Source organism: Pelobates fuscus, chromosome 3 (genome assembly GCF_036172605.1).
Source record: "Pelobates fuscus isolate aPelFus1 chromosome 3, aPelFus1.pri, whole genome shotgun sequence".
Lineage (NCBI taxonomy): Eukaryota > Metazoa > Chordata > Amphibia > Anura > Pelobatidae > Pelobates > Pelobates fuscus.
Window position 1 is genome coordinate 414225126 of NC_086319.1, and position 12080 is coordinate 414237205.

Sequence of the window (12080 nt, forward strand, 5' to 3'; positions counted from 1 at the left end):
TGAGTGAGGAACAAAGCCCAGCGAGCCTGCCTGGCGGACAAGCGCTTAGCCTCCCCAATATAAGACAAGTTCTTATGATCCGTTAGGATAGTAACAGGGTGTAGTGTCCCTTCCAGTAAATGTCTCCACTCCTTTAAAGCCTTAATGACCGCTAACAGTTCCCTCTCCCCGATGTCATATCTGCTCTCAGGCCCAGAAAATTTTTTAGAGAAGAAACCACAAGGGTGTAACGGTTTATCCACCCCTAACCTTTGAGACAGAACAGCCCCAACTCCTGTCTCAGAAGCATCGACCTCGAGCAAGAAAGGCAGAGTCGTATCAGGATGAACTAGAATGGGAGCTGAGGCAAAAAGTTCCTTGAGAGTCTTAAAAGCACCAAGAGCTTCCTCAGACCAGAACTTAGTATCAGCCCCTTGTTTGGTCATATTGGTAATAGGCGCAATGATAGAGGAGTAACCCTTAATGAAGCGCCTATAGTAGTTGGAAAAACCAATAAACCTTTGGATAGCCTTGAGTCCTTTGGGCAAAGGCCAGTCTAAAATAGATTGGAGTTTACCAGGATCCATTTTAAAACCTTCCCCAGAAATCACGTACCCAAGAAAGTCTACCTAAGACTGATCAAAACTGCACTTTTCCAATTTGCAGTATAGACCATGTTGCAGAAGTTTGTGTAACACCTTTCTGACCTGTCTATGGTGAGTCTCAATCTCCTTAGAGTGTATTAGTATGTCGTCCAGGTAAACAATAACACAATCATGCTGAAACTCCCTAAGTACCTCATTAATCAACTCTTGAAATACTGCAGGAGCATTGCATAGTCCAAATGGCATAACAGTGTATTCGTAATGGCCATACCGGGTATTGAATGCCGTCATCCACTCGTGACCTTGCTGGATTCTCACCAAATTGTAAGCCCCTCTGAGATCTAACTTGGTGAAGATTTTGGAGCCCTTAAGACGATCAAATAACTCGGTAATCAGTGGGATAGGATAGGCATTTCTGACAGTTATTTTATTCAAGCCTCGGTAATCGATACAAGGTCTCAGCGTGCCATCCTTCTTCTTAATGAAAAAGAACCCCGCCCCGGCCGGAGAAGAAGACCTCCTGATGAATCCCTTTTCTAAATTCTCCTGAATATACTCCTCTAGAACCGAGTTTTCCTGAACAGACAAAGGATATACATGGCCCCCTCGGAGGCATAGTCCCGGGTAGAAGCTTAATTTTACAGTCAAATGACCTGTGTGGCGGCAAAGAATCGGCATTCTTCTTGTCAAACACTGCCCTTAAGTCTAGGTAAAGGTCTGGTATTTGTCTTTCTGTGGACTGAGTAGGATTCTCCTGTATGTTAATATTAGCTAATGGAGAAACCTTGCACAAACACCGATCCTGGCAGCCCTGGCCCCACGAGAGTATCTCCCCTAACTCCCAATCAATAATAGGGTTATGTTCTTTCAACCATGGGTACCCCAGAACTATGGGAACGGAAGGAGACGAAATGAGCAGAAGAGATAAATTCTCCACGTGTAGGATACCAACATTTAACTCAATGGGTATGGTCTCACGAAAGATAACAGGGTCTAGTAGTGGTCTACCATCTATGGCCTCAACGGCCAAGGGTGTCTCCCTTAGCTGGGATGGGAAATTGTTTTTACTAGCAAAGGCTTGGTCGATAAAATTCTCAGCAGCACCGGAATCTATCAAAGCCATAGCCCTTACTACTTCCCTCCCGCAAGTTAAGGAAACTGGTAGCAGAAGCCTGTGATCTTTATAATTAGGAGTAGAGGACAAAATAGAAACACCCAAGGCCTGTCCTCTAGAGAGACTTAGGTGCGAGCGTTTCCAGGGCGGTTAGAACAGTTCGAGAGTAAATGACCCTTAGCTCCACAATACATACACAAACCCTCTCTTCTCCTGTACTGTCTTTCCTCCTCAGAGAGGCGGGTATACCCTATCTGCATAGGTTTAGGAAGCAAAGATACCGTGGAGTCAGGACTTGGAAAAGCGGGGGCTAACCTAAAAGAAGGTCTCCGGTTCCTCTCTCGAGTGTTCTGTCTCTCTCTTAAACGTTCATCTATACGAGAGATGAACGAAATTAAATCCTCTAAATTCTCAGGGAGTTCTCTGGTAGCAACCTCATCAAGGATTACTTCAGATAAGCCATTCAAACATACATCCATATACGCCTGCTCATTCCACTTGACCTCTGACGCCAGAGACCTGAACTCTAGTGCATAATCCACCAGCGTTTGGTTCTCCTGTCTCAGACGCAACAGTAATCTGGCTGCATTAACCTTTCTACCTGGAGGGTCAAATGTTCTTCTAAAAGCAGCTACAAAGGCGTTATAGTTATAAACTAATGGGTTATCGTTCTCCCATAATGGGTTGGCCCATCTCAGAGCTTTCTCAATAAGTAGGGTGATAATAAATCCTACCTTTGCCCTATCTGTAGGATAAGAGCGGGGTTGCAATTCAAAATGGATACTAATTTGGTTTAAGAAACCACGACACTTCTCAGGAGCCCCACCATAGCGTACTGGGGGGGTAATGCGAGAAGAAGCACCCACTGTGGCTACCTCTAGACCTGAACCGACAGGAGAAACAGGGGTATTACGTATCTCCTCTGGTGGGTTATTGGCACGAGATAATAGAGCCTGTAGCGCAAGCGCCATCTGATCCATTCTGTGATCCATGGCTTCAAACCTAGGATCAGGAGAGGCAAGCTGACTGTTTGTACTCGCAGGATCCATTGGCCCTGTCGTAATGTCAGGATCGGGACAGGGATCCAACACGCAGAGTACAAACAGTAGCCAGATACGTATACCGGACCTTAGAATGGCCGGACTAACGTAAGTAGTACAGTATAGAATGGTCACAGACAAGCCGAGGTCGAGGGTAACAGAAGACAGGTAAGCGAGAGACAAGCCGAATCAAGGGTAACAGAGATAAGCAGAGTAAGGTAAACAAGCCGGGTCAAAACCAAAAGGGATAATAGAATACACAAGCACTGAGTGACTAGAACAAGCTAGAACCACGACAGGGCAATGAGCTAATGAAAGAAGCTCTGTTAAATACCCTGTTCAGAGCAGTAACCACGCCTCCGAGGCGTCCTGATTGGTCCTGCAGCAATTGAGTGACAGGTCGTTCCGGAGGAGTGTCCTGATGACAACTTCCTGCCTAGATGCTGTAAAAGGCAGTCACTCCCTCGCGGCCGGCCTTGCATGACCGGATAGACCGTGGGAAAGGGAGCCATCAGGCCGTCTGGATGGAGGAACAGGTAAGTCTCTACCTCTTTCGGAGGTAGAGACCGCAGGTACCCTGACAACTCTATCCTTAAGCCAATGTTCTACCCAAGAACAAGAATATTCATCTAGACCAATTTCTTTTAGTTTGAAGACTAACCTATTGTGAGAAATTGTATCAAATGCCTTGGCAAAATCCAAGTAGATCACATCCACTGCAACACCCTGATCTATATTTCTACTTACTTCTTCGTAGAATGCAATTAGGTTAGTTTGACATGACCTATGTTTCATAAAACCATGCTGATTATTGCTAATAACACAGTTCTTCCCAATGAATTCCTTAATATTATCCCTTAATAGCCGTTCAAATAATTTCCCAGTCACAGAAGTTAAGCTCACAGGTCTATAATTTCCAGGCAAGGATTTTGAACCCTTTTTAAATATAGGAACAACATCTGCCTTCCTCCAATCCTCCGGTACAATACCTGGTTCGTATACCTCTGTCGATTGAGAAGGGGAGGTCGATGGCTTCAGCGGTGTTCGGTTGCAAAAGTGTCCGTTTTGAGTTCCATGAAATAATCATCGAACACCGCTGGGCTTTCGCATAGTTAAAATGGCCGCCGCCTCGTGGTCGACATACAAACGACGACCACCCTGTCTTCGGTCTTAATTGAGAAGTGGCTGCGGTTAACCTCAATGTTCTAATTGGGATCAATAGGTTAACGAGCAGCACACTTCTCTCCTGGGTGGCCGTCCGTTCGGTAGTTGCGGTCGGCAAACAAATGCATTCCCTTAATCCAGGCATACGAACGGGGAAATTCATGCAAACGGCAAAACAGACGAACACAGTATTCTTAGTCCATACGGATGGGTCTGTCACATGACTGTTTTAATGTTTTTGATTCTGTAATTAGGCCCCATCATAATTGTCAGCACCAGGCCCACTGGGCTCTTAATCTTGCCCTGATCACAATGAGGATATAATGGAATACATGGCAATTAACATTTATGTGTACATCATTCTCGGCTACACATCATTTAAATTTCTAATTTTCAAGTTTCAAGTTTGGTCTCAATATGTATGACACCCGTAATCCTGTAATGAACAGACCTTTAAGTTACTATAACTTTTATGATAACTCAACAATGCAGTATATAGGCTGTCACTGATGAGGGTTGGTAATTCTACAGCCATAAATCACAGTGACAAAGTTTCTGGCGTGTGCATTCGGACATAGAGACCAGCAAACTCCTTAGGATCAACTGACAGGAGCTAGTAGAAATCAACTTCCATGACCGTATTCATTATCCCCGATTGTACATTTCCACATGAATGTTTTAACCATTATGTACTATTTAAATGTACTTTAACAAACTAACCCCGTTTTGTATGTATTCCTTTACTCCCAGCTCTTTAAATCCACCCCTTTTTAGCATCTGATACATCAGCAAAGACGTGCTCCAAAACAACCGCCTAGTTGACAAGCCCCACTAGCAGTTAATTAACCAATGGCAACTTTGATGTTTGGGTTTAAAAATGGGTTTACCTCCTCATTGCCTTCAGCACTCCTGATGATCCGGGCGATGGTTGCTGGGTGAAACGCGCGTTGAGTGCATACTCTGGGGCTTTCTGCGTCTTTTTCCACTTTTTTCCCCCATTATACATAATTTTTTTTTTTATACAGAACAATTGTTGAACAATACCCTATAAGAGATTGACCCTGGATTCTGGGAATTGCAGCTGCATTATAATTGTATGGAATAGGTTTGGTGGATCCACCAATATTTATAGTATTCTTGGCTAATGTTCTTGTGGTTACCTGTTATGACAGCTAATATATTTATGTATGCTAACTGACACTATATATCTGTGACTTTAGGATATAGTTGACATTATAATTTTTGTCCAGTACATCTCTAGAGGAGATACCTACTTTTTTGCCCCCTTCTATGCAATACCAATAGATTAAAATTACTTTTTCTGCAGTAACATTTTAATTTAATTTGCTGTATATTTTTCTGAGGTTGTATTAAGGAGGGTGACCTCAATACCTGCACCATTATTACAGTTGAGTGCCAACACTACCGACAGTTCTTAATTAAGTATTTATTAATGAGTTTTGAAAGCTAAGTAAGATAAATATAGCAGATCCGCTTACATTTTTCACACCTATTAATATTCTCCTCACCTGTCCTACCAACTAGTCCCCTATTCCTAAAGTCCAATTGAATCCATCAAAAACATGCAACCCGGTGGGAGGTGATCGAGGCTGCATATTAAATATTTTCTTTGTACACCCCAATTGTCAAGAGGGCTGTTTCAAAACATGCGGCATTAAACAGCACTTCACTTTCCAGGTACTTGTGTGCAACGTTTATGTCCTCATAAGTAAACATCTCAGTTTCTTTGGCCTGCATGTGTTTTGGTCGAACAGACACAATTGCAAAATAGTCAATAGAGGGTTAGCCAGAGGAGATTGGTAAGCAGGTCCCAATGATCAGGTAGCACAAACACTGGAAAATTGTCTCTACAATCATAAAAACATGCATCAATATAACAAGAACATTAAAACATCTAAATATGAAAATATTAATACATTCTCTACAATATTAAACTTTATGAAAACTCACTCATAATTATCAGATATGCTTTTTAATTACTTTGAAACTTCAGTACTGGATTCTAAAGTTAATAATTAACCTCTTACTACAAAAACCCAACTTCTGGCCTTAATTCACAGTGATAAACATTGCTGGGAAGAGATTACCTAAACAACAAAGGATTCTATAGTGTCAGGAAAACAAACCCATTTTCTTAGGCTTAGGTTTTTTTTTAGGCTCTTGCAAAAATAGCTCCTGCTGGGGCTTAAGGGGTTAAAACCCCTTCAGTCATTTACCTGAATCCAGCATCCATTTACCTGAATCCTCGCCGTTGGGTCAGGCTCCACTCCATGCGTGGCAATGACCGCACTTGCATTATGATTTCACCCTTAGAAACGTATCATGCAATGCTTTCCTTTGGGGAAAATCTGACTCTGGAGGTCCTCATGCAGATCGTGAGGACGTCCAGCTTCAGATAATGGACCAAAGTTCAGTTTTGATTCCGGAAGTCCTTCTAGTGGCTGTCTGGTAGACAACCACTAGAGGTGGAGTTAACCCTCAGAGTTAATTATTGCAGTTTCTCAGAAACTGCAATAATTACCACTGTAGGGTTAAGGGACATGAGACATTGCACACAGACCACTTAAATGAGCTGAAGTGGTCTTGGTGCCTACAATGTCCCTTTAAAGGAGTATATTATTATTTTTTTTATTGATATCCTCTTTTGGGTGCTTTTGCTGAAACATCTTCTAATAATATCTTCCAGCAAAATGCTTTCAGTAGTTCAATATAATACATTAATTTCACAGATTTTAGTTGCCTTACTTATAAATGTAATAATCTCAGTATACATTTTCTGATCTCTGTTAAAATACCATTTCACCCTAGCCCTTTGATCAATGGGGTACATTGAAGAACCTTACTTTTGAATAAATCCACCATGCTACCCCTTTTTTTGTAGTCATAAACATATTGAAGTAGGGTGGAGCCAAACAGGGAGCCCATAACTCTAGGGTACCATAATCGGGCTATTATATACCAGTATGTATGTCTGTGACTAATTAATAAAATCATTCTCTATCACCTAAGAGGACAGGGCTATTAATCTGCTCTTAGCACCTGTGTGTCAAGGAGTATGAAGGTGTTTTGATAAAATACAAACTGACAAAAACATTTTGGGACAATTAATAAGGTTATCAAGTTTGATATAAAAAATTCAGTACTGATAATTAAATACAATAAGTAGTCTTGTACAAAATAATACTCCCCTAAGCTAGCACAAGGGTCAGGCAAGGTACTGTGCGATGGAAGACGTGAATGAGGATTTTATTAGAATCATTTTGTGGGGCCCCCCTCATGTAAGATGTAACAAGCACTTTTCTTGCATAGTCTCATAATATCAAATAATCTCCAGGAGCAATCGAATGCAAGATTTCACTTTCGCCAGCTGTTCAGCATTCGACCTGTTGTAAAAACACTAAATGCTTTCGTTAATGGACATTAACAATGGACATTAACACATAACACACAAATACATTGCAAAACATAGAATTCATACTCAACAAATAATGAAATACAACTCTTGTTCTCATTCCACAAAACAAAAAACAAAAGATGTAGTATATACATAGAATGGATAACCAGCAGAGGTGGAAAACACATTAATGGATGTGCAAAAAAACCACAAAAAATATATATATATACGTGTGTGTATAATTTTTTTAATGTTATTTTTTTTTTTTACCAAAGTTTATTAATACAGATTAATCACACTGCAGATGAATACCAACAGATGGTGTCTTCCCGTAAGATATAGGGCTCAATTTAAGATCTTGGTACTTGCTTATAAATCTCTACACAATGCTGCTCTGATCTACCTATCCTTACTTATAGACAAATATGTCTCGTCTAGGCCCTACGACCTACGTCTAACAACTGTTCGTACTCCTACCTCTGATGCTTGTCTTAATGACTTCTCTAGGGCTGCACCTATGGACGCCCTTCCCCTCTCTGTTAGACTTTGACCCAGTCTCCACTCCTTCAAAGAATCTTTAAAAACTTACTTCTTCAGGTAAGCATATCAATTAAACTAATACAAAAAAACAAGTCCTGCGCTCAAACTCCCATTACTCCTGGGTATCAGCAACGACCATAGTACACATCAGCCCCATTACATACAGTGAAAACTAAAGAAAAAAGTTACCTGCACTCTTGCCAAATCCCTATTTATATTTAAACAAATGGAGATAATTTTTTTATCCAATGGCCATGAGAGACTTTAGCCCACCTGCCACGTCAAGGCAAACCTCTCAGGTGGGTCCTACACTGACCTTTCACCTTGCCTCCTTGAGCTTCTGGCCAAGATATCTCTAATGAGACAGAAAGGGGTATTTTTTTATATACACCCCTACATCTACTATATCAATAAAACTGTCAACAGCTTTCCCTCACCACACCCTGGTTCCTCTCCTGCAACTGTCAAAAATTACTGACTAAGTCCTCAGTAAATACTTTTCTTGCAACTTACTTCATTACCCCTACTTTTACCCTTTGTGTCACTATACCTCACTTCCTTTAACATGTAAGCTCATTGAGCAGGGCCCTCAATTCCTCTGTTCTTGTGTGTCCAACTTGTCTAATTATGTGTCTGTTAGTCCACCCATTTTAAAGCACTAAGGAATTTGTTGGAGCTTTATAAATAATAATAATAATAATATTAAAAAAGAAACTAAAAAAAGAGTAGGAAATCTGATATTGCAACCACAAAATCTGCTGCATTCTGTAGATTAGACCACAGAGCTGTTAGAATGACTTCAACTTCAAATTTGCCAGTTAAGCTGCACACTTCATAATGGGTATCCAAACCACACATATTTACACAGTCACCGTTACAGACAGAAAGGTGTACCATTTCATGTGATATCTAATCTATGCAGGCCACTCTGACAACGCAAAATCTGTCAACAATAATAATTATTTTTTCTCTTGCACTAGTGAACCTTGAGATGTTAAAAGGATCCATATTCTTGGCCATAAATTTGGATCATGATATTATAGTTAGCCAATCCTAACAATATATATACTAAATAAATAGTTGGAACAGATGACACAGAACTGATTTCAACTGCTTTCTTCTGATCTTCAGATATTCAACCACTGAATTAGTGCAATTTCATAATGTCTGGCAAAAGTTTGAGATGATCGGTCAGGTTTCATTTTCAAGGCCATACAAATGCAGATTCGACCACTGTCTGTGATTTTCTGATCCAGCCCCAGAGACCAAAACTTTAAACCCAACACTAGAGATGTCCCGAATAGTTCGCTGGCGAATAGTTCCTGGCGAACATAGCTTGTTCGCGTTCGCCACGGCGGGCAAACATATGCGATGTTCGGTTCTGCCCCCTATTCATCATCATTGAGTAAACTTTGACCCTGTACCTCACAGTCAGCAGACACATTCCAGCCAATCAGCAGCAGACCCTCCCTCCCAGACCCTCCCACCTCCTGGACAGCATCACATTAGATTCATTCGGAAGCTGCATTCTTAGTGAGAGGAGGGACAGTGTAGCTGCTGCTGATTTAATAGGGAAATCGATAGCAAGGCTAGTGTATTCAGTGTCCACTACAGTCCTGAAGGACTCATCTGATCTCTGCTGTAACGACAGCACCCCAAAAAGCCCTTCTTAGGGCTAGATCATCAGCCTGCTTTTTTTTTCCTGTGTAATCTAATTGCCTGCCTGCCAGCGTGTGTGTCAGGCTCACAGCGTATACTGTGCCCACTTTCCCAGTGCCACCACTCATATCTGGTGTCACAATAGCTTGCATTTAAAAAAAAACAAACACTTTTTTGACTGTAATATAATAGCAGTCAGTTTCCTTCACACGTGTGCGTTTCAGGGCCTGCCAGGGCACAGTGTCACACCAGTGCAACTCATATCTGGTGTAACAGTAGTGTACATTTTAAAAAAAATTACAATTTTGACTGTAATAGATTGAATAGCAGTTAGTTGTCTACCAGCGTGTGTGTCAGGCTCACAGCGTATACTGTGCCCACTTGCCCAGTGCCACCACTCATATCTGGTGTCACAATAGCTTGCATTTAACAAAAAAAAAACCTTTTGGACTGTAATATGATAGCAGTCAGTTTCCTTCATTAATGTGCGTTTCAGAGCCTGCCAGGGCACAGTGTCACACCAGTGCAACTCATATCTGCTGTAACAGTAGTGTACATTTAAAAAAAAAACAACACTTTTTGACTGTGAAATAATAGCAGTCACCTGAATGTATGAATGCTAGTATGAATGATGGAATATTTCTTGGAAGGTTGATTACTGGATGATATATTGTGACTAAATTTGATATGATTATTATTTGATATGAGTATATATGTGGTCTGTTTAGACTGTCAATTACAATTTCATTTCTATATACTCTTTATCTTTGTGTTCTTAAAATGCCGTTCAAGAAAATGAATGTTTGTAATAATTTAAAAAATCTTTTGTAATAAACATGATTATGGAAAAAAAAAAAAAAGAAATAATCAGGTTGCTATTAGTGAAGCAGTATCCAGCAACACTCAGTTAATTTCTAAAGATTGCATGGAGTTTGTGTTTTCTGTATACAACAGTTTTGAAACACAACTAAGGAAGAATTGCAAAGCCATTGACCCACTCATGGACAGCTGTTTACTTGTTAATGAAACTCATTAGTTTCATGTGTACTACACAGCGGGACATGGTAATACCATGTGCGTTTCTACATGTCAGTGTGGTCATTGTGCATATGTGAATGTGTCTATGTATTGCATTGGTAGTAGATGGAATGGTATTGATACATATACCTATAATATTACCTTTAGTTGCTCTTCAAGATAAGTTTTATTATTCCTCCTCTGATCTGCTCATTTCTCAGACTATATATAATGGGGTTTAATAATGGGGTTACTATAGTGTAAAGCACAGAAACAAGTTTTTGAAGACCCATGTATTCTTTTTTAGCTGGTACTAAGTAATTACATACTAAAGTTCCATAATATAAACACACCACAGTCAGGTGGGAACTGCAGGTGGAGAAGGCTTTCTGTCTCTCGTTGATGGTGGAGATCCGGAGGATGGTAAGAAAGATACTGATGTAAGTTATAGTAATAAAAGCAAATGGGAGAAATGCAAACAAGGTAGTGAGGACAATTGTTACTATTTTATTAGCCATGCCATCAGAACAAGAAAGCTTGAGAACTGGAACTAGATCACAGAAGAAATGGTCAATTATATTGGAACCACAAAATGTCATTTGGCTTAAGATTAGGACATGAGGCAATGCAAAAGGTATTCCTAATCCCCATGATGAAATTACAAGATAAACACACAATTTAAGATCCATAATAGTGGAATAACGCAGTGGGTTACAGATGGCCAAATATCGGTCATAGGACATTACTGTGAGCAGTAAACACTCAGTCGCAGTAAATACAGAAAGAAAGTAGAATTGGATGAAGCAGCCAGCAAGAGACATGGTGATGCCTTCCTTTAATGTAATGTGGAGCATTCCAGGAACAATGGTTGTGGTAAGTAGAATGTCATTAATAGACAAGTGGCTGAGGAAGAAGTACATGGGAGAGTAGATGTATTGAGATGTTATCACCAATGAGATAATCATGGCATTTGCAGATAGAGTCACAATATAACTGACTAGAAACAGAAGAAAGAGCATGATTTTAATGTTGTGAATGTTTTCAAATCCAAGAATCCTGAATTCCATGATGATGGACATGTTCTTTCATAATTAAAAAAGAAAAACAAAAACATTAATACAAACTGCAAAAATGCAAACAGTCACATATCTAGAAGAACACATTACAAGAGGACTATAAAAGCAATCAGCTCTATTTAAGAAATATATAATAAATCATGTCCATCACTTTTTCATAACCACTGCATTGAATAAAACCATAGAAAATCACCTTTAATTTGTGTTAACCCTTTCTTCAGGTGATGCTCTGTTTTCTATTAAATGCACATTAAAATGCGCCAATTGCCACACAATCTAGTTCAGTGAAGGCACAATCAGGGCACACATTGGATGTTTATAAATAGACAAATGTTTTCTGTTTCTATTTCTTGAAGTACTATGTTGAATGACAGGAAGAGCTTATTACAATCCAAAGGCACAAAAACCAACGTCTACACTCTATTAGTTTGCAGTACTATGACACTTAACACAAGAGCAAGAAATATCCTC

At 40.1% G+C, this 12080-nt stretch overlaps 1 pseudogene; it reads right to left on the reverse strand.

Annotated features, from left to right (window-relative positions):
• Nucleotides 1–422: 422 nt before the first annotated feature.
• Nucleotides 423–11612, reverse strand: LOC134602048 (putative olfactory receptor 10J6; annotated as a pseudogene).
• Between the last annotated feature and the right edge of the window lie 468 nt (nucleotides 11613–12080).